Source organism: Pleurodeles waltl, chromosome 7 (genome assembly GCF_031143425.1).
Source record: "Pleurodeles waltl isolate 20211129_DDA chromosome 7, aPleWal1.hap1.20221129, whole genome shotgun sequence".
NCBI lineage: Eukaryota > Metazoa > Chordata > Amphibia > Caudata > Salamandridae > Pleurodeles > Pleurodeles waltl.
In genome coordinates, this window is record NC_090446.1 from 628047770 (window position 1) to 628070164 (window position 22395).

The window sequence follows — 22395 nt, forward strand, 5'->3', positions numbered from 1 at the left end:
TACCCAGAGTTTGTGGTTTACCCTGGAGGAGACCAAGAAAATAGCCAAAATACAGTGAAAATTTAGTTTTTTCCAAAAAAATGGGAAAAAAGGGCCGCCGAAGAAGGCTTGTGGTTTTTTCCCTGAAAATGCCATCAACAAAGGGTTTCTGGTGCTGAAATCACTATCTTCCCACCTTTCAGGAACGGGCAGACTTGAATCAGAAAAAGACATTTTCCAACACAAATTTGGCATTTTACTGGGACATACCCCATTTTTACTATTTTTGGTGCTTTCAACCTCCTTCCAGTTAGTGACAGGAATGGGTCTGAAACCAATGCTGGATCCTGGAAAGCTAAACATTTCTGAAAACTAGACAAAATTCTGAATTCAGCAATGGGTCATTTGTGTAGATCCTACAAGGTTTTCCTACAGAAAATAACAGCTGAAATAAAAAAATATTGAAATTGAGCTGAAAACAACAGCCATTTTTCTTTATGTTTTACTCTGTAACTTTTTCCTGCGATGTCAGATTTCTGAAAGCAATATACCGTTTTGTCTGCTGGACTCTTCTGGTTGCGGGGATATAAAGGGCTTATAGGTTCATCAAGAACCCTAGGTACCCAGAGCCAATAAATGAGGTGCACCCTGCAGTTGGTTTTCATTCTATACTGGGTGTACAGCAATTCATTTGCTGAAATATGAGGAGTGAAAAAGAGGTATCAAGAAAACCTTTGCATTTCCTAAATGGGATCAAGATAAGGTTTTGAGGAGCAGTGGTTATTTGCACATCTTTGAATTCCAAGGTGCCCATACTAGCATGTGAATTGCAGGGCATTTCTCAAATAGACGTCTTTTTTACACACTCTCTTATATTTGGAAGGAAAAAATGTAGAGAAAGATAAGGGGCAATAACACTTGTTTTGCTATTCTATGTTCCCCCAAGTCTCCCGATAAAAATGATACCTCACTTGTGTGGGTAGGCCTAGCGCCCGCGACAGGAAATGCCCCAAAACACAACGTGGACACATCCCATTTTTTCACAAAATACAGAGCTGTTTTTTTGCAAAGTGCCTACCTGTAGATTATGGCCTCTAGCTCAGCCGGCACATAGGGAAACCTACCAAACCTGTACATTTTTGAAAACTAGAGACCTAGGGGAATCCAAGATGGGGTGACTCGCGGGGCTCTGACCAGGTTCTGTTACCCAGAATCCTTTGCAAACCTCAAAAAGTGGCTAAAAAAACAAGTTTTCCTCACATTTCGGTGACAGAAAGTTCTGGAATCTGAGAGGAGTCTCAAATTTCCTTCCACCCAGCGTCCCCCCAAGTCTCCCGATAAAAATGATACCTCACTTGTGTGGTTAGGCCTGGTGCCTGCGACAGGAATAGATCACACAACGGTCAATGTTGGTCCTTACGTGAGGCAGCTGTTGACCCTGGGGTGATCCATTCCTGACACAGACACTAGGTGTAGGCACTCAAGTGGGGTAGTGTTTTTATCAGGACAGGTGAGGAGTCACTGGGTGGTAGGAATATTGTGGATCCCAGCATATTCCTGTAGTTTGTGTGACAGAAATGCGAGAAGAATTGAGTTTTTTTTCAACATTTCAGCTTTGCAGGGTATTCTGGGTAAGAAAACTTTGGGGAAGCCACACAAGTCACACCTCTGTGGACTCCCCCGAATGTCTAGTTTCCAGAAATATTTGGGTTTAGTGTGTTTCTCTATATGGCCGCCGAATCCAGGACCAAAAACACAGGTGCCTGCCTTACAAAACCAGTTTGTTTTGCCATGGATAATTTTGATGTCTCCACAATATGATTTGGGTGGTGGAATTTGGGGCGGAACTAAATTGGGGAGCTCCCAAGAGAGCACTCTCTCTCTGCTTGCCGCCGCATTCACCTGCTTTCTGGGTTGGCCTAACCCACTATTACCCAGTTGCACAAACAGCTTGCGAAGGGACAGCAGGACTGTCCTCATCACCTCCCTCATAATGTACTGGAAGAGGAGTTATCGAATGGGACTCCTCTGACTGAAAAATCACTCCCTGCGCCATTGTCCTATCCCTCAGATGCTGTCTCAGTATCTGATGTCTCAGTCTCTGATCCTATGTCAGAGCGGTCCTCTATAACCCGAGTGTAGGCAGCAGTCATCCATCAAGATGCCATCTCTGCTATTGGCTAAACTGTTGCTCTAAAACACTAGCCTACGTAGACAGTCACAAAATCGATGGTGTGTGAGATACGTGCAACAGTAGAGGCCACCTTACCTGCGCTTCTGCCCTCAATCAGCACGTACTTTCAAGACACTCAAAAAACACCTTGTCACATACCATTCGTCACAGTCTTTAGCACCTCCTGCGCCCAGTCCAACAATCATTATTGGTGCTCCCACTCCCTCCTCCTCGGATTCCCTCATTACCACCCAGCAAAAGTGCCCTTCATCTCTCCATAGACTTTGCTAATGTACTCAGCTATTTACATAAAATACAGATTTGCTCTTTGCAGTAGGCATATAAACCTTCTGCGCTTCTTTATGGCACTAAAACTGCCACTAGACAAGTCGGACCCTTTTCCCCCCAGGGAAACCACACACATATTGACAAAAGTGATATATATATGACAGCCAATCACCTGAAACTCAACTCAAGCAAAACCGAAATAATCCTCTTTGGCCCACACAAAAACACCTGGGACCCCTCATGGTGGCCCACCACGCTAGGCCCTGCACCCACCCCCGCCAACCACGCACGCAACCTCAGCATCATCCTAGACTCCTCCCTCTCGATGACCCAACAAATCAACGCTCTCACCTCCTCATGCTTCAACACACTCCGTATACTGAAAAACATTCAAATGGATCCCCACAGAGACCAGAAAAACTGTCACTCACGCACACATCAGCAGCAGGCTTGATTACGGAAACGCCCTCTACGCCGGCACCACTCTAAAACTCAAGCGCAAACTACACGCATCTAGAACTCAGCAGCACGACTCATCCTCGACCTCCGCCGACACAAACACATCTCTCCACACCTCAAATCCCTCCACTGGCTCCCCATTGACAAAAGGATCACCTTCAAGATCCTCATCCTCGCACACAAATCACTCCACAACACAGGCCCTGCCTACCTCAACGAGAGTCACCTTCCACACCCCCACACGAAACGTCCGCTCAGCTGACCTCTCTCTCGCCTCTGTCCCCCGCATCAAACACCACCACCGGGGGCAGATCCTTCTCCTACCTTGCACCCAAAACCTGGAACGCCCTCACAACCCACCTTCGCAAGACCCAAAACCTACTTCTTTTCAGGAAGGGCCTCAAAACCTGGCTTTTCGAACAGTGAACCTCCCAGCCCCTTTCCCTCCCCCCGCCCCCCCCAAGCGCCTTGAGACCCTCACAGGTGAGTAGCACACTTTATAAATCTCTTTGGTATATATAGATCTACCTCTATATATATATATATATCTATGTACATAGATATATCTATAGATATATCCATGTACATAGATATATCTATCTACATAGATATATAAATATAGATCTATATATAGATCTATTTTTTTTAGTTGTTGTATGGTTTCCTTGGGGGCCAAAATGGCCCCCAGGGAAACCCTACAACATCTAAAAAAAAAATTGCCCCCACAGGGGGTCACCCTGCCCACGGGCGACCCCCTGTCATTTTTTTTTTTTTTTTTTTTTTTTTTTTAAAACAATCCCCTGGGGGGGAGGGGGGGGGGGGGGCGCGATCGCACCTACCTTTTTTTTTTTTTATTAATTATGCCCCGGGGGAGCGGCCCGTTTTCCGAGGGGGCCGCCCCCCCAAAGTGAAATCCCTGGCGTCTAGTGGTGTTTCCTGGCCCCCGATCGCAGCTGTGCTGCGATCGGGGGCCAGGAAACACTTTGAGAAGGCCTCGTAAGAAAGGGGAGAGTCTCCCCTTTCTTACGAGGCCTTCCTGAAAGTGTTTCCTGGCCCGGGGGGCCAGGGGGGCCAGGAAACACTTTCAGGAAGGCCTCGTAAGAAAGGGGAGTGTCTCCCCTTTCTTACGAGGCCTTCCTGAAAGTGTTTCCTGGCCCCCGATCGCAGCTGTGCTGCGATCGGGGGCCAGGAAACACTTTCAGGAAGGCCTCGTAAGAAAGGGGAGACACTCCCCTTTCTTACGAGGCCTTCCCGAACGTGAGAAAGGCCGTTTTCCCCATCAAAGCAGGAAGCGGCCGCAAGGCTGCTTCCTGCTTTGATGGGGAAAACACCTTTGCAACGTCAGCGCGCCGCGAGGCGCGCTGACGTCACAAAGGGGCGGGTGGGGGGGCGGGGGGAGACACGGAAGCTTCCGTGTCTCCCGGGGGGGGTTTAAAAAAATAAATAAATCCTCGGGTGCGACGCACCCGAGGATTTATTGATACCCTTCCTGGTGTCGGCCACTGGTCGTGACCCGCACCAGGGAGGGTGTGTGGGCGTCGGCCAGTGGCCGACGCCCGCACCTAAGCGGTTAATACCACGTTGATTACATTTTAGCTGTGACAACAAGAGGTATATGCTGGAGTATAGTATTTGTGCACAGAGTTTAAAACCACTGCAGCAATGCCTGGTCCACATAATCTAGAGTTTTTGCATGGAGGACTACCTGCCATGTGTAGGTCGACATGAGGTGTGGTGCTATATGGAGAGATGTTCTTTTGTGCAGCCAACCTAATAGTGATTTTGGGGCCTGTAGGCCAGGTTATTGGTGGTAGCACTCAATGTCAGGGCTGTATAAGAGTTTAGAGAAATGTGAGGATGAACCTTCCTTGGTGGTGGAGTATGTAGTTGTTGTCTGAATGATGGTATCACTCAGCTCGACTTGCTGCTCCCATGTCACTGGGCATACATGGTGTCATTTTGTTTTGAAGGTCGCTTGATCTTTTTCCTGTTTCCTCTGATGTTCTGTTCTCATTTACACGAGGCTATCGATGTTTTATGCCTAGGCCTGAGGTAGTCAATTAAATGATTGGCAGAATGTCAGCTATTTCTTCGAGACATGATCTTCTCCTGCACGTGGCAAGTGTCCATGACTGACCCTAAGGTTGCCAGGAGGTTTGAGGACGTCACTAGTTTTCAGAGCATCACTTCTTTATTAGCACCTGTTCTCCCTCGTTCATATCGCTCATGGATAATATAAACCAGATCTGGGTATTATTACGCATGATTGAATCTCTTTGAGATGGCAAATTCTAATGTGTACCTTTGTAATTGTAAATTATGTTATGTACACAGAAATTGGAACTGGACAAAAACGGGGAGGCTAGGGTCCCATTTTTATACTCATTTTCTAGAAAGGAGATGTGGAGACACTGTCTAAGATTCTGGAACAAGTTTACAGTGATTTCCTTTCAATGTAATTTTGTGACTGTAGTGCAGACAAACCATTTGTGCATGGTGATGAACCTCACCAAAGATAGTGAGGATTCTGCCATCAAGCAGGTGTCTACAAAGCAAGGGCACTCCTAGGAGTGAGCTCTCTGTATCTTGCTGTCATCGCTCTTCCCGATGTTGTAATGAAGGCATACAAAAGAGTAGGCTCTGCCAAGAATCTTCTTCTTCTTCATCAGCAAAATCTGCTGACTCCCTCCGTCTTTTCTATCACTCACGACATGGCAGCACACAAGATTGGCAAAATAGCAACCCTTGCGAAAAAGATCTCTTTGAAATTCTAAAGATAGCCCCATGCCCATTCTTCCTCAGTTCACTGTCCGAGTCTTCATCATTCAGTTGCATGACTGCAGGCAATGTGGATGGCCGCGACGCACGTAGGGCGTCTTTAAGGCGGACAGCATCCTAGCGTCGCTCCCCCGCCTGGTAGAGATGAGCCCGAGGGGCCTCCGTACTGGGAGGGTGGGCCACCTCGCGTTTATGGCCCCCAAAGGTGTGATGGAGGCGGAGTGAGGCCACAAGGCCTCTTAAGGGGCAACTGGGCTGGGGCCTCTTTGGCTGAACTACGCGCAAGGGGTCGCAGGAGTGGCGTGAGAGCGGAGGAGGCAACCTGGATACAAGCGGGACGAGGAGTGACCAGATGTGGAGACACTGTCTAAGATTCTGGAACAAGTTTACAGTGATTTCCTTTCAATGTAATTTTGTGACTGTAGTGCAGACAAACCATTTGTGCATGGTGATGAACCTCACCAAAGATAGTGAGGATTCTGCCATCAAGCAGGTGTCTACAAAGCAAGGGCACTCCTAGGAGTGAGCTCTCTGTATCTTGCTGTCATCGCTCTTCCCGATGTTGTAATGAAGGCATACAAAAGAGTAGGCTCTGCCAAGAATCTTCTTCTTCTTCATCAGCAAAATCTGCTGACTCCCTCCGTCTTTTCTATCACTCACGACATGGCAGCACACAAGATTGGCAAAATAGCAACCCTTGCGAAAAAGATCTCTTTGAAATTCTAAAGATAGCCCCATGCCCATTCTTCCTCAGTTCACTGTCCGAGTCTTCATCATTCAGTTGCATGACTGCAGGCAATGCACTTTCACTGTTTAAGGAAATTGAATCCACCCTCCAAATTGTGCCATATTGAAACTCAGGGTTATCCAACAAAAATCCCACTAGTTACTGTGATCATATTTACACTGCCCAAGGGATCCTGTTATGACACATGTGCCTGCAAAATACAAGTAAGATGACAGGATGCATTCCTCTGTGTCAGACAAAACGTTCTGCCCAGAAAAATAAGTCCTTGAAAAATGATACAGTGGCACCATCTCTATATATCATCAACCTAAGACAAGGCCATCCATCTCATGTTGACACGGAAGATACGCTTTGCGCACCCTTTTCAGTTACAAAACAGACCCTTAAAGGGCAGATATAGACTCCTGTATTCCGTTCAGAAGACATTCCTTCCAAACAGGGCCATCTTAGATCGGTTTATGAATGAAATAGGAATTACGAGTTTGGACCACCAATCTATCTGATTTTGTGCATATTAATTCCTGGTTCCCCCGTTTAAGCAACGATCAGTTTGAGAAATCCAAAGATGCCATTATCATCTGATGACAAATCATTAATTCAAAGTCAAGTTTCTAACATGTTGTTATTGTTTTATTTTCATTTGCTACTCTCCTAAACATTTTTCTATAGGTGTTTTTATAATGGTGAATGTAAAGACTCTATGTAAACAACGACCTAAACATAGTGCAAATTTTCTATAGAGAATGTTTTTATTCATGTATTTGCAAACTTTAAATGTTAATGTAAACTTTCCATTTAAGACTGATTTATTATAAGAATTAAGTTTATTTAGATTTATATTAAAAGTGCTTTATTCGCTCACAAATGTTGTTACCTCATATTTTTCGACTACTTGCATTTTTTGCACTTTTCATATTATTAAAATGTTCAACGTTCATTTTTGCCATTGATATACATTTAGGGCCACATGTACGAAGCATTTTGCACGTCGCAAGCAATGAATCGGGCCGTTTGGGAAGTGCAAAATGCAATTTTGGATGTACAGACCCATTTTTGCTATTCGGTAAACTATTTACTGAATCGCAAAAAGGGTTTGTGTGTCGCCATGTATGATTGTTTTGTGACCTCGAATGAGGTCGCAAAACAATCGCAGTTAGCACTAGTTTCAAATTGGTCCTAACCCATTAGCAAACGGGAAGGGGTCCCCATGGGACCCCTTCCCCTTTGTGAATGGCAGCATTTTTTCAAAGCAGGCAGTGGTTCTACGGACCACTGCCTGCTCTGAAAAAAATGAAAAGAAAACTTTTCATTTTTTGTTTTTGAAATGCATCTGGTTTTCCTTTAAGGAAAATGGCCTGCATTTTAAAAAAAAACAGCTTTATTTAAAAGCAGTCACAGACATGGTGATCTGCTGTCTCCAGCAGGCCACCATCCTTGTGAGGGCAGCCATTCCCAATGGGGTTGCAAATTGCGACCTACCTCATGAATACTCATGAGGTAGGTCAGTTGCGACCCCCGTGTGAATCGCAAACAGTGTCATTGACACTGTTGGACATAAGATTTTGCGACTCGCAAATTGTGAGACGCAAAACCTATATTTTGTACATGTGGCACTTAGTTCTGTGTTTTCTGCACCTTGAGTTGATATGAGTGCCGATCTTCTGCCACGTCTCAGGGCTACAATATTCAAGAGAGCCAATGTAGACAAAAGGGCCAATGACCTAGGGTTACTCCTCACATCCATCTGTCCACAGTCTATCCTCTGCAGTACATACCCATGTCCTCAAACACCATAAATCGAAATACCTGAAGCACATGACCATTGGTCATGCCCAGCATGGGTTAACCGCAGGGACTGGCAGCAGATCAAACTCTGTGCTCAACCTCCGCTTCTTCCAGTCTCAACCTTGTATGGCCTTCAATCCCCAACCTCCCATGCAGTTCATCTCACCTGCAGACATTATTTAATGCACTACAACACACAAAAAAGCCACAAATCATGCAGTAATTGTGAAGTAAAGAACGTCATTTTATGGAAGATTCATCGATTTTCACAGAATGTCAGTAAACACCACTCAGAAGACTAATTAAGAATATAATTTGCAAGAATACATCATTCTCCATGTAGTTTGGTGCGAGATTGTTGAAATAAATAGAGCAAGTGATCTTACAGGGGGTGACTGTGGGGAAACGTCTATACAAAACACATTATTATTTTCAGGATTGGACTGGAATCAATGTGTCATTTGTTTTGGTGTGAATATTATTTATATTACATTAGTCACAGATTTGAATTTAGTAGCTTCTAAAATGCTAATCTGGGTGTAAAATGCAAGAATGTCAAATGAATCACGTGGCGTTTCTTCCTGGTGAGATTTAGGGGTGAATCATACTGTGTGTGCTGAGTGGATGACTATATCTATGTTATTGGTCATGATGACTGATGTGTTTTGAGAGAGAGGCTGGAGTGTGGGGCGCCAACTCGCTGGTCATGATTTTGTTTATGTGGCAATGAATCATCCTAGTGAGGGGCTAGATGTTTATAGGTTATTGTGACTTTTCTGGCAACTAATACAAAATGAGATAGCACGTGTAGTGCTGATATAGGTGCATAGGTAAAGCAATGCTCATCAACTAAAAAATTAAGATTGTCTTGCAGGCAGCCGGCGGATTATCAGAGTTTTATGGAAAGTTTCAATCATTGCCTACAAAATGAAACGTATTTCATAACTCTCACAGCTGAAAGAGATAATTCGATGAGAATCAAACTTGTGGTCTGTACATCCTTCTTTCAACCTATGATTTGCGTACTTCATAATCCTATTACTAGAGAAAATACACAAACCGATTGTACTACTGCAGATTATGGCCCTCATTCTGACCCTGGCGGTCTTTGACCGCCAGGGCGGAGGACCGCGGGAGCACCGCCGACAGGCCGGCGGTGCTCCAATGGGGATTCCGACCGCGGCGGTAAAGCCGCGGTCGGACCGGCACCACTGGCGGGGTCCCGCCAGTGTACCGCGGCCCCATTGAATCCTCCGCGGCGGCGCAGCTTGCTGCACCGCCGCGGGGATTCCGACCCCCCCTACCGCCATCCAGATCCCGGCGGTCGGACCGCCGAGATCCGGATGGCGGTAGGGGGGGTCGCGGGGCCCCTGGGGGCCCCTGCAGTGCCCATGCCACTGGCATGGGCATTGCAGGGGCCCCCGTAAGAGGGCCCCTAAATGTATTTCACTGTCTGCTGCGCAGACAGTGAAATACGCGACGGGTGCAACTGCACCCGTCGCACAGCTTCCACTCCGCCGGATCGATTCCGAGCCGGCTTCATCGTGGAAGCCTCTTTCCCGCTGGGCTGGCTGGCGGTCTGAAGGCGACCGCCAGCCAGCCCAGCGGGAAAGTCAGAATTACCGCCGCGGTCTTTCGACCGCGGAACGGTAACTTGACGGCGGGACTTTGGCGGGCGGCCTCCGCCGCCCGCCAAGGTCAGAATGAGGGCCTATATCTGAGCTCAGTACTCCAAAGAGTCCACGCAATGGGTTTAGATAGCATTCAACCAACAATGTCATTCATGCCTTATAAATAAATACAAGCAATGGACAAATATTTGTACATTACAGAAGCTAGTGAACCAAAGCAGATGTGACTAATCTTGCATTTTATTATCACTTTGACTTATTTAATATTTAGTTTTGGATGGGGAGGATGATAGGCTAGGAGGACAAAAACGCATTGCTTGCGTTTGAATCCCTCCAGCTAAATTATTTAAGAAAAAAAAACTCATTAACAACTACCTGCAGCTCCAGTCCGTTGAAGAAGAAACTTTGGGCCTGATTCTAACTTTGGAGGACGGTGTTAAACCGTCCCAAAAGTGGCGGATATACCACCTACCGTATTACGAGTCCATTATATCCTATGGAACTCGTAATACGGTAGGTGGTATATCCGCCACTTTTGGGACGGTTTAACACCGTCCTCCAAAGTTAGAATCAGGCCCTTTATTCGGTATGAAATAAATCAACCCTTAGATTACAGAGATAACAATAAATAAACCATAATAACAATAACATAGTAAAATACCAATAATCATGCTATTAAAAACAAATAAAACCTTGTTACCAAAGATAACAGTCAAAAAGTTCCTTAAAAAAACTCTACTTTGCTGCGCCAAGTAATAGGCCCCCTCAGGAACAGTCCTACCCCCCTCCATACCAATGCATCTGAAGCAATTTGCAGCCACAAAAAAGCCAGACGGTATTGCACGAAACCCTTTGGCCTCAGTAGGGGTAATAAATAACGTCTTCTAAAAGGTGCATTAAAGACACAAAATAATGTAAAATGGGGCAAGGTCTGCAGGGACACCCCATCACAGGGACAAGGCCTAAATGCATTTTTCGCCATACTGACCTAACAGGAACAAAGATTACTTCTAATGATCCCCAAGCAAAATCTAGCAATGAGAGTCCTTTCTCTCAAATCATTTATTGCTAAAAGATAGGGCTCAGGACCCGCCCCCATCTTTAACATAACAAAGTCCCTGACCGATTGTTTCTCTAGTTCCTTCCCCTCTCTTGTAGCCCCCCGGATTCTTAAGAAATTCTCCTTGACCCAATTTTTATCTCGGCTAGTCAGACCCTCAGGAGTGTCAAACAGGTCCGGCCACCCCAATTCCTGTGCTACCTTTCTTATATACGTCAGCCAGGGAATATATTTTACGTTATCACAGGCCAAACAGTCCCTTAAGATCTCTCTATTAAAAGAGGCATACTCATTACTCCAAATCGAGATCCATAACAAGAGGGGAGCCAGCTGAATAGTGTCTTGCACACACTCAAGATCTAGTTCTAGATGTAGGCAAAAACCAGAGGTATTTTGACCAACACCCAATAGTCTTCTACAAAAACGATTTTCTTCAACAATGGGGGCTCGGGTGTCCCTATACCCCCAGAGCGCTGCACCATACAATAGGACAGAGAGAAATGTTTGCCTGTAGATTTCAAGCAGAGGCTTAATTGGTTTACTTACCACTCTAACAGCAAAATCAAAAGTGGCACCAACTGAGGCATGGAAGAGCATACTCCTTCTGGCAATACAGGGTTTCCATGAACCTTTATCATCAAAGATCACCCCAAAATATGGGAATTCATGTACCCTGCTAATAATTTTATCGTCAACCATTAACTCCCCCACCCTACTCAAAGGTCTACCACATACCATAAAATGCGATTTCTTATAGGTAATCTATAGACCCAAGCCTGACATGTAAGAGGGATAAGCTCTAACTAGGCCATTCATAGTGCGGGCCATAAGGACTGCATCATCCGCGTACGTCAGCACAGGGACATTAGAGCCATTCACCTTCGGGAAATCGCTACTGTGTTCCACCAATAAATCTGACAGTCCATTTGTATATAAAAGGAACAGAGTGGGGGCCAACACACACCCCTGTCGAACACCCTTAGTAAGCTTAAAGACATCTGAACATTCCCCGTTTATCCCCATCCTCACATTTACAACCGATCCTGAGTGGAGGTACCGGAGCAGCTCTACAATATTAGGATCCATCCCTAACTGACTTATCCTTTCCCACAGTATGGAACGATTTACCTTGTCAAAAGCACAACTGAGGTCCATAAAGGCAAGATAAAGGGTGCCCTTCCTGGCTTTTGAATATTTCCCAGTCATCATCAAAAGATTAAGGCACTGTTCACGCATTCTAAGACCATCCCTAAACCTGTACTGGTCCCTGTTCAAAATGTCCTTTTCTGCCATCCAAACCTCAATACACCTTAAAATAATCCGTCCCAAAATCTTCACAGAAGAGTCAAGTAAGGAAATGGGGCGATAAGACTTAGGGTCATTCCGATCCCCCTTTTCATCAACTGGGATATTACAAGCCCTTCTCCAAGAAGCAGGAATTCCCACGGTAACTGCAGCATTAAGAACATTTAAGAGAACAGGTGCCCATAGCTGAGGACAGGATTTGCACAAATCCATGGGGATGAATCCGGGCCCGGGGCTTTATTATTAGCACAACCCTGGAGTGCATCAATAACTTCCTGAAGCAAAAACCTGATCTCTAGATTGGGAACCACAGCACACTCTTTATCCCAATTATTTTTTAGGGGGATTCCCTCACAGATTCTACAGAAATGATTTACCCAGGCCTCCGGGGCAATATTACAGCCCAGCCCCTCAGATGTCTCTGTTGCAAAAGAACCTCTATTCACCACCTTCCAGAACAAACCAGGATCCTTCATGGCTGTAGCACGCTCCAAATCTTCCCAGGCTTTTTCTTAAAATTTTCCCTTACTCTCCCTCAAAGCCCTTTTACACTTTATCCTTGCTGCTTTCACGGCGGCCCTGTCTCTGGGGTATTCCTTGAGGGCCATTTTCATATTTGCCCTAGCATCGTAACAGGCCTTATCAAACCACCCACCTCTGTGCTTGTTGGGACGACTATCTATTGAAGATAAACAGTCTCTAACTACAATATTTACTTCAGCTATTGCATCCATAACTTCCTCGGGACTCGGAGTCTCTCTCAAAAGTATATCCATAAACAGGGGTAGGTTACCCCCACCACTTTCTCTATAACTCGTTGGGCATCTGCCTGTTTCCAACCAAGACGCCTACCCTGGTCTCTTATCTTCACTGTTGCGGGTCCACCCCGTCCTGATTTACCTGGAGCCACTGGGAGTTTAAAACACACTGTGAGGGGGTTATGATCACTTATACATTGCCCAAGCACTTCTCCTCCAGTTATCAGATCTTTCAATAGTGGAGACACAAAAATGCAGTCAATTGTGGTACCCGACCCTCTACCCACAAACATTGGGAGCTGTTGAATATCTACTACTTCAGTGTCCCTGAAATTCAAAAGGCCCATCTTCCTAAGTTCCTTAATCAGAACCCTGCCTCTGGCATCCTGAACATCATCCACCGAGTAGTCCACACAGTCAAACTCGAAGGGATTTATCACTGTACTAAGCCGACCCAGCTTGGCATTAAAATCTCCCGACACAATAGCACAGAATTCCAGCCCCAACTCTTCCATTCTACACTTCATCACCTGAAGGACGGAGAAGAGAATCCCAATTTGACACCCTCCACCCCATACAGCATTATAAAAATTAACCAACAGAACATTGAAGTTGTTAGAGAAAATTACCCATACAGGCAATATACCCTGGTGGTTACAAATATTTGTACATTACAGAAGCTAGTGAACCAGAGCAGATGTCACTCCTTGTCTTAATCTTGCATTTTATTATCACTTTGACTTATTTAATATTTAGTTTTGGATGGGGAGGATGATAGGCTAGGAGGAATAAAATGCGTTGCTTGCGTTTGAATCTCTTCAGCTAAATTCTTTAAGAAAAGAAAAACTCATTAACAACTACCTGCAGCTCCAGTCTGTTGTTTGGGTGCACATTTACAAATTGTTACATTTTTGTTTTTGAATATGTGGGACAGTACTACTGGAAACCTATAACTGATGCTGGCTTCCAGAAACGCTCATGGAGAATTCATAGTTTTTTTGTAGCAGAAAACGTAGGGCTAGCCTTCATGTCACAGAGCTCATCTATATGTGACAATCTATGTATTATATTAATCAGAGTAATAATAGTTTTTTGTAGAGTGATGCACTGAGAGGCCATATAATCTGCACTGGTTTAAACTAATGACTTAAATATAGGTGGTATTGAAGTTCAGTTAAGTGTTTAAAGGATTAATTTGATATTATAGTGTAATTTAGTCCCTAAAATGATTGTCTGTATTAAAACAATATTGAACTTCCAATAACTAATCTCATGAAACATTTGAGCAATGTTGCAAAGATGAAAAATATTGGTACAGTGGGAGGTTTCTTTGAGCCTGCATTGACATTGGGTATAGGTTATGCCCACAAATATAATTTGATCTGTATGCTTTCCCCAGTAGAGAAGGAGCTCGCTGGACATGTTGAGGAGAGGGGAAGAGCTATGACAACTAGGATAGAAAGGTGAGTAGTTTACAAAATTGAGAGACTAGATGAAAACATTCAGTAGCTGGAAATCAAGGATTATTGGCTTCAGATTGGCAATATGTAGTGAAGCTATGTGTATATACACCTACATCAGAGGCTAACACACATTTTGTAGGAACTAGTGAATGCAGAAATGTGTATCTGTTTAAAAGTGCTTGGATGTTTATGTAGAAAGAAAAAGACCCCGCCATACCAGGTATTTTTTTCATTTGTGGAAAGAATGTCTATTAGCTGCCAAAAGGTTGGAATGCTACATGTTGCCTAGGAATAGTTTTCACAAAGATTTATCTTGTGGACCATTTTAATGATCCAGTCTAGGATGAGAACTCAAACACCCAAATTAAGAGAGGAGCTAGTGCTCCAGAGATTGTAGGAGATATTTTGGCATCATAATTCCATCCGTAGGTGTTAATTGGAATGGTTTCTAGATTAGAAAGTTGTAATCAATAGTAAACAAGTTATATACAGACACTGCAGGTGCCATATTATTAATTGACACAGAAATGGTTAATATAAGATCAATTTCACAAAATCACCTTGCATTAGACATTTTGTTTGTAAAGGAAGGCAGGGTGCAAACTGTTGCAAGCTCAACAATGTTGCACTTATGTACCTGATAATAATAAGGAGATAAGGAAATACATCACAAACATGACTGACTTGAAACAGGACCTGAAAGAGTTGACAGTGACAGGTGCATGGGAAGCAATAGGTAGTGTTTTCCAGCAGTTAGGAAGTGTGTTTGGAAATCTAGCGAGAGGAATTGTTGGAATGATTTTGAGAGGCCTATAGATTATCGCTTTGTGTGTCCTAATTGCAACTGGTCTTAACAAGTTTTTCAAGACGTTGAAGCAGAGAAAAGCAAAGACTAGGAGGACCATGTACTATAGTAACATCAAGAAGTTAGAGGTATTCAGAAGACCTTACCTGAATAAGCCTCTGAAATCTTGAGCTGACTAGTTTGGTAATATATGCCTATTGATTTACACATAGAGAGATGTAGAACATCCTGGAATATGGGCTAGCAATTTATATATTGGTTTCAGTCTTGTGTGGAGCTACACGAATGGAGGCTGTTCTCACGACACCTCTGGGAAAGTATGGAGTTCATTTAAGTTGGATTTGTATGATGATTTTATAATGGAGACTGCCCCTTAAACTTCAAATGAACTGTTGCTTGGATGAATCAGATTGTCATATGAACTTTGATATGTCAATGCCCAAAGGGACTTTGATCAAATCTCACCATCCCTTGTAGATGAAGAATCCCCCAGATCCCTTTTTGCCCAGCATGCTGAGCCCCTTGGAGACATATCTTTCTCTCTGCCTTTGCTCATTTGAAATGCCTTGCTGAGACTTAGAGGTTTTCTCCCTTACCCTTACAGAAGACACTTGAGCAAGCTTCTGACATGGTTTCACATCCCCTTTTTACTTACTTTCGCCCACCTTAGTTAACAATTTGTTGCCCGAGATAACTTTTTTCTAAATAGTTTTTGTCATTTTTGTTCTTTTTGTCATTTGTCACTTGTGTTTCGCCCCACATGTCTTTCTCTAATAGGCTAAACAAGGGTTTCCAAAATGTTCTCAGCTAACTTGAATTTGGATGATTTGAATTGCCTTGATGCTTGTTAAAGCTGAGCAATGTTTGTTTTCCGCTCTTCAAATGATCTTATTGATGTTTTGTATTGTTCTTATTGAGTGCCTAGTTCTCCTAGTGTTAGTTCGTCTGAACTTATTTCATTGCGTTGGTCAACCCTTGGTGATTCTGTATCTTTATAATTTTGCCTTGCAGATTGTCTAAATGACTCTGAGCTTTGGTTTGTAATAAATATCTTAACTTTCTTTGTGACTGGAGTTGTCCTTTCAATAGCCACATTAGCCATACTGCATGATTTAATTGGTTTGTGTGGAAATTTGTTGTATGGTTTTACCACATCCTATACAGGATCCAAAGGTCAGTTGACCTCGATAATGATTGATTCATGTGAAGGGTTAAAGTACTCCAGCAGATCTTGTAGCAGAGGAATGGTTTGTCCCACAAGGATTGAGAACCATTTGAGTATAGTGAGATAGGATTGCTCCATGTGATTGCACAGTAGGCCAGGGAAGTAAACTCCACTCTGTCTAGTTTTCAGAATCTGGAACTTCAGGCTATCTATAGTAGCGTGGGTTCTCCAATTCTGCCACCTGGCAAGAAGCAGAGTTTTTTTCAAGTTTGCAAGCAAGATTTGTTATTAGCGCTCGCTCGTGCCACGATATTCTCAGGTGACTACTAAGAACATGCAAGATTTTGCCCCTGCTCGTGCTGCATCAGGGCACCAATATAGTGCTGCTTGCAAGCATGAAAGCACCTCAAGTCGATTTTGAGAAGCACCTAAATCTACTCAAATATTGTTTTTTTCAAGGGACTTTCTTCTTTAACTGACCGTTCAAATTGTTGTTTAGTGAGTGAAGCCTTTTTTAAATGTTTTTTTCCAACAAGAAGGATGTGCCCAAGAGACTCCAACTTCCTCTTTCCGTCCAGCAGGCTTTTCCCAGTGCTTTGTTCATATAATGATCACTTTTCACTTGGCATTTGAGGTGGAAGGCTCATTCTCTTTGTTTCCTGTATATATACCTTTGGATTTAAGGACTTTGTTTTTGTGATATCACACAAGTAAGTTAATAATTATAGTATAAGGGTGTTGTTTGCTTGATAGGGCACGCACCAATATTTCTTTGTAGTTTTATTTGATTTTACATTTTCATTGTGGTGGGTGGCCTGAAGTATAAGTAGGGTCCTAGTTTATTTTTTTGGGGATTTCATGATTTTTCATCTTTTGTAAAGGAAAAATGTTTCACAGCTCAATACCTTTTGTCAATGTTTGTTACATTTGCAAAATCAATTTATTTTACTATGTGGACAAAAATTTCAATGGACCACCTAACCAGCAGGCCAAAAACTATTCATCAGTGCATGAAAGAACTATTTCTGTGGTATATATTTGTAAAACTTAATTTAGGGGATTATGGCATTAGATTGCATCAAAAACGTTATCTATTGTTTGTATTCATTTTTTTCTGCAAAGAGTGTGTAGGTAGGGTAATATTTGATGGTATAGGAAGATGTGTGTTGTTATCAAATTTGTATAGATCAGTTAATTTTCATATTTTGCATTGCTGAATTAATATTAGTGTTTTCTTTAGTGTTACTATCATGCCTCATTTTTATGGCCAGTTTGTGTGTGTCTGTGTGCGTGTGTTGTTATCTTTCTGACTTGTATGTGTTCTTTCTTCTTCTTGCCTCCTTGCTCTCTGTTGTTGTTTGAAGATGTGGCTAGCAGCCATTTTGTGCATCCAGCAATTGTTTTCTTTGCCATAGGCTTTTGTGTGTTCTTTGTTCCCAAGGCCTCCTTGCTCACTTTTGTTGTTTGACCATATGCCTCTTTTCCATACCCAGCCAGTGTGCCTTTGACATAGGCATGCATGTATTGCTTGTGCTCCATGCTCAATGTTGTTTGTTGACCATGTGGCTGGTGGCCATTTTGTACATGCAGCCAGTGTGTTTTTGCCATAGGCTTGCATGTATTCTTTGTTCTCCATGTCTCCTTGCTTGGTGTTGTTGTTTGACTATGTGGGTGGCAGCCATTTGTACATCCAGCCAATGTGTTTGTGCCATAGGCTTGCATGTGTTCTTTGTTCCCCATGCCTCCATGCTCACTGTTGTTGTTTGACCATGTGGATGGCAGCCATTTTGTGCTGCTAGCCAGTGTGCTTCTGCCATAGGCTTGCATGGATACCAGTTTAATAATATGCTTGGGGATCATTGTAGTATATGTATACTAAAAAAAGTTATTTTGATGAGCAGTGCGTTTATTATTAAATGTTTTAGTTGCATTTTTTACTCTGTATATCCTTGCCTCACAATAGGTTTCTTTATTCACATCCTCCAGTACAAACATCAGCAATTATTGATGAATATTTTAATTTAATGTATTTTTTAATGTATTATTTCATTTTTTCATTTTTTTTAACAATTGTATTTTCTTATTTAATTTTATTTTTTAAATTTTAATTTAGATGTTTAGATGCTTTAATTGTTTTTTATTTTATTCTCTTTTATTTGTTTTAATGTCTTTATTTACTTTTTTGCATTTTACCGTAATCCATCCATCCACAATCCATCCATCCATCCATCCATCCATCCACCACAGGCGCACAGCAGCGCAAAAATATTAATTTTTTTAGGTATTATAATTCTATTTCCTCCTGGACACCCTGACTGCAGCCATTGCAGGCATTTCAGCATAATTAGTATTTTTTATGATTATTTATTCCATTTCCCCCTGGACTACATTGCCTCCATTTGGCACACACTAACCTTTATGTTTTAAAGAAAATTGCATTCACCCATGCATTTCCCTGACTGCCACAGGTGTCTCCTTTAGAGTAGATGACAATAAAGCAAAGAGCTATATCTGTATGTTTTGTTATCCTGATTGGAAATTAGATTTTATGGTATGGTGGTGTGGTTTGACTTTAAAACAGTGTATTTATTATTACACAAGTAACCAACATACTAATGTTGCCTTTGTTTGTACTAATTAAACCTGCAGCAATGCCACATTTCCCAATTTATTTTTTGCTTATTTGCTTTTTGGTGAAAAAGAAAAGAAGAGACATTACTGATAGTACTGGCAAGTAGAAGGTCTATACAGTGATGTCAGCCCTCCAATCTCTTCCACTTGTGCAGCTTAGTGCCACTGCCAACTAAGAGCTTTAAGATGGCCCCAAAGAAAGTTTCATCCAAGAAAGTGGACAATCAGAAGAAACAGCTTTTCACCAGTGGCGTGCAGACTGCAACCTTTTTTGGGTGACGTGTGCCTGACGCACCAGCCTCCTGGGAGGAACCTGGGAGCAGCACTCCTGCATCAATGGCCCCACCCCAACCTTAGCTCAAGGCCATGTCTGTCAATGAGGCAGCCATTGCAATCATGGCGACACCAATGAGCAGTGATGCTGAATTTAATTTGTCCCTTTTGCAAAGTAGTACCCAATTGCTTCAGGAAACAGAGCAAAGTGGACAGCAGCCACAGCCAGCAATAGTAGATTTTGATGAAGTTGAAGCAGAACAGGAGGTCGAGCTTCCTGCTGAACAAGAATTTCCTCTTTTAGAATCATTGGCTCCCAGATCTCCAGCATGAAAAAGGAAGGGCACTACTTCACCATCTTCTCCAAACACCACTTCTGATGATGATGATAGAGACATGGAGTGGACTCCTATTGAGTCCAGGAGATGCCAGGAGAGGCAAAAAAGAAAATCCTGAAAGCCCTAGAATTATGGAAAAGGATGATGAGGAGGATTACAACAACGCAACAGTCATTGTGGAAGCTGGCACAGAGGAGTACAACATTACTTTTCAACCTGCTCTGAGGGATGTGGCACAGGTAGCACCACCAGCTCACATATTTGTAAGGACCCTGTTGAAAACTGCACCTACCCCTACCTCAGTAGTAGTATGCACTAAAGAGAGGCAATCCACACACTCATCTACCTCTAGTTCTTCTCCAGACATTGGCAGTGGCCCACTTAGAAAGTAATCTTCCCCAGTTTGGACCATTTTTACACTTAGCAAACAGAAGGAGAACGTTTCAATATGCTCCTTTTGCCATGCAAGTGTTGGTCGACTTAAGCCTGGTTCAGATTGTAGTACTGGAGCCCAAATGACCCATAAGAAAAAACCTCAGGCAAGCAGGTGGGAGGGGCACCTTAAACCCTTAGCTGCTAAGCAATCCTCCCCTTACCCCTTGCACTCCCTCCCCAGTGCTTAGCCCCTTTTTGGCTTTTTGAACTATTTTTGTCCTTTTTTTCAACTTCCTGGGGATTCTAAAGGTACCCAGAGTTTGTGGGTTCCCCTGGAACAGACTGAGAAATGAGCCAAAATATAGCAAAAATGTGTTTTTGGGGAAAAATTGGAAAAATGGGATGAAGAAGAATGCAGCTGTTTTTTTTCCCTATCAATGGAATTAACACAGGGTTTGCAGTGCTAAAATTAACATCTTCCTGGTTTTCAGGAACGTGCAGACTTGAATCAGAAAATCAAAACTTTCAACACACTTTTAGCATTTTACCAGGGCATACCCCATTTTTATTACAATTTTTTAAGCCTCCTTCCAGTTAGTGACAGAAATGGTTGTGAAATCAATGATAGAACTCAGACAGGTAAACATTTCTGAAAAGTAGACAGAATTCTGAACTCATCAAGGGGTCATTTGTGTAGGTCTTTTAAGGTTTTCCTATACAAAATAACAGTTGAAATGAAAATAAAAAAATTGAGCAAGAAAACCCATCCATTTATGACTACGTTTTTCTTTGTAACTTTTTCCAGCTATGGCAGATTTTTTACAGCAATGTACTGTTACTTCTGCTGAACCTTTCTGGTTGCGGGCATATATAGGGCTTGTAGGTTTATCAAGAATCCAAGGTACCCAGAGCAAATAAATGAGCTGCACCTTGCAATGGGTTTTCATTGTATACTAGGCATATAGCAAATCATTTTGTAAAATAAAAAGAGTGCATAATAGGTATCAAGGTAACCTATGTATTTACAGAATGGGTCCAAGATATGATGTTTAGAAACAGTGGTTATTTTCACATCTCTAAATTCAGAGATAGCCATACTGGCATGTGAATTACAGGGAATTTCTCAAAATGACTTCTTTCTTACACACTGTCTTACATTTGGAAGGTACAAATGTAGAGAAACACAATTGGCAATAACACTTGTTCATCTATTCTGTGTTCCTCCAAGTCTACTGATAAAAATGGCACCTCACTTGTGTGGGTAGGCCCAGTGCACATGACAGGAAACACCCCAAAATGCAACACGGATGCATTATGGCCCATATTTATACTTTTTGACGCAAACCTGCGCCAGCAAAAACTTTAATGCCGGCTACTGCCATTCCAACGGGCCAGCCGGGCATCATATTTAAGGAATGACAGTAGCTGGCACTGCGGCCTGGTTCACATCAAAATAAATTACTCTAACCGGGCAGCGGAGGCGTGGGGAATACTGGGGGTTGTGCATCAAAGAATGGTGCAAGTCAGGTTAGAATAAAGAAAAATTACTCTAACCTGACTAGCGTCATTTTTTGACACCCAACCCCCATGGAAATGACATAGCAAAGACAGGAGTCATGCCCCCCTGCTCAATGGCCATGCCCAGGGGACTTCTGTCTTCTGGGCATGGCCATTGGGCATAGTGGCATGTTAGGGGGCCCAGGTTGGGCCCCCCTATGCCACCTAAACAAAAATAACAAAAACACATTTCTTACCACTACTTACCTCTACTTACCGTAGATGGGTCGCCCCATCCATGGGTGTAGGAAAGTACCATCTTGCCTGGCATGTTACCCCCATATTTCACTGTATATATGTTGTTTTAGTTGTATGTGTCACTGGGACCCTGCCAGCCAGGGCCCCAGTGCTCATAGGTGTGCCCTGTATGTGTTCCCTGTGTGATGACTAACTGTCCCACTGAGGCTCTGCTAACCAGAACCTCAGTGGTTATGCTCTCTCTTTGCTTTCCAAATTGTCACTAACAGGCTAGTGACCAATTTCAACAATTCCCATTGGCATACTGGAACACCCTTATAATTCCCTAGTATATGGTACTGAGGTACCCAGGGTATTGGGGTTCCAGGAGATCCCTATGGGCTGCAGCATTTCTTTTGCCACCCATAGGGAGCTCTGACAATTCTTACACAGGCCTGCCACTGCAGCCTGAGTGAAATAACGTCCACGTTATTTCACAGCCATTTACCACTGCACTTAAGTAACTTATAAGTCACCTATATGTCTAACCTTTACCTGGTAAAGGTTGGGTGCTAAGTTACTTAGTGTGTGGGCACCCTGGCACTAGCCAAGTTGCCCCCACATCGTTCAGGGCAAATTCCCTGGAC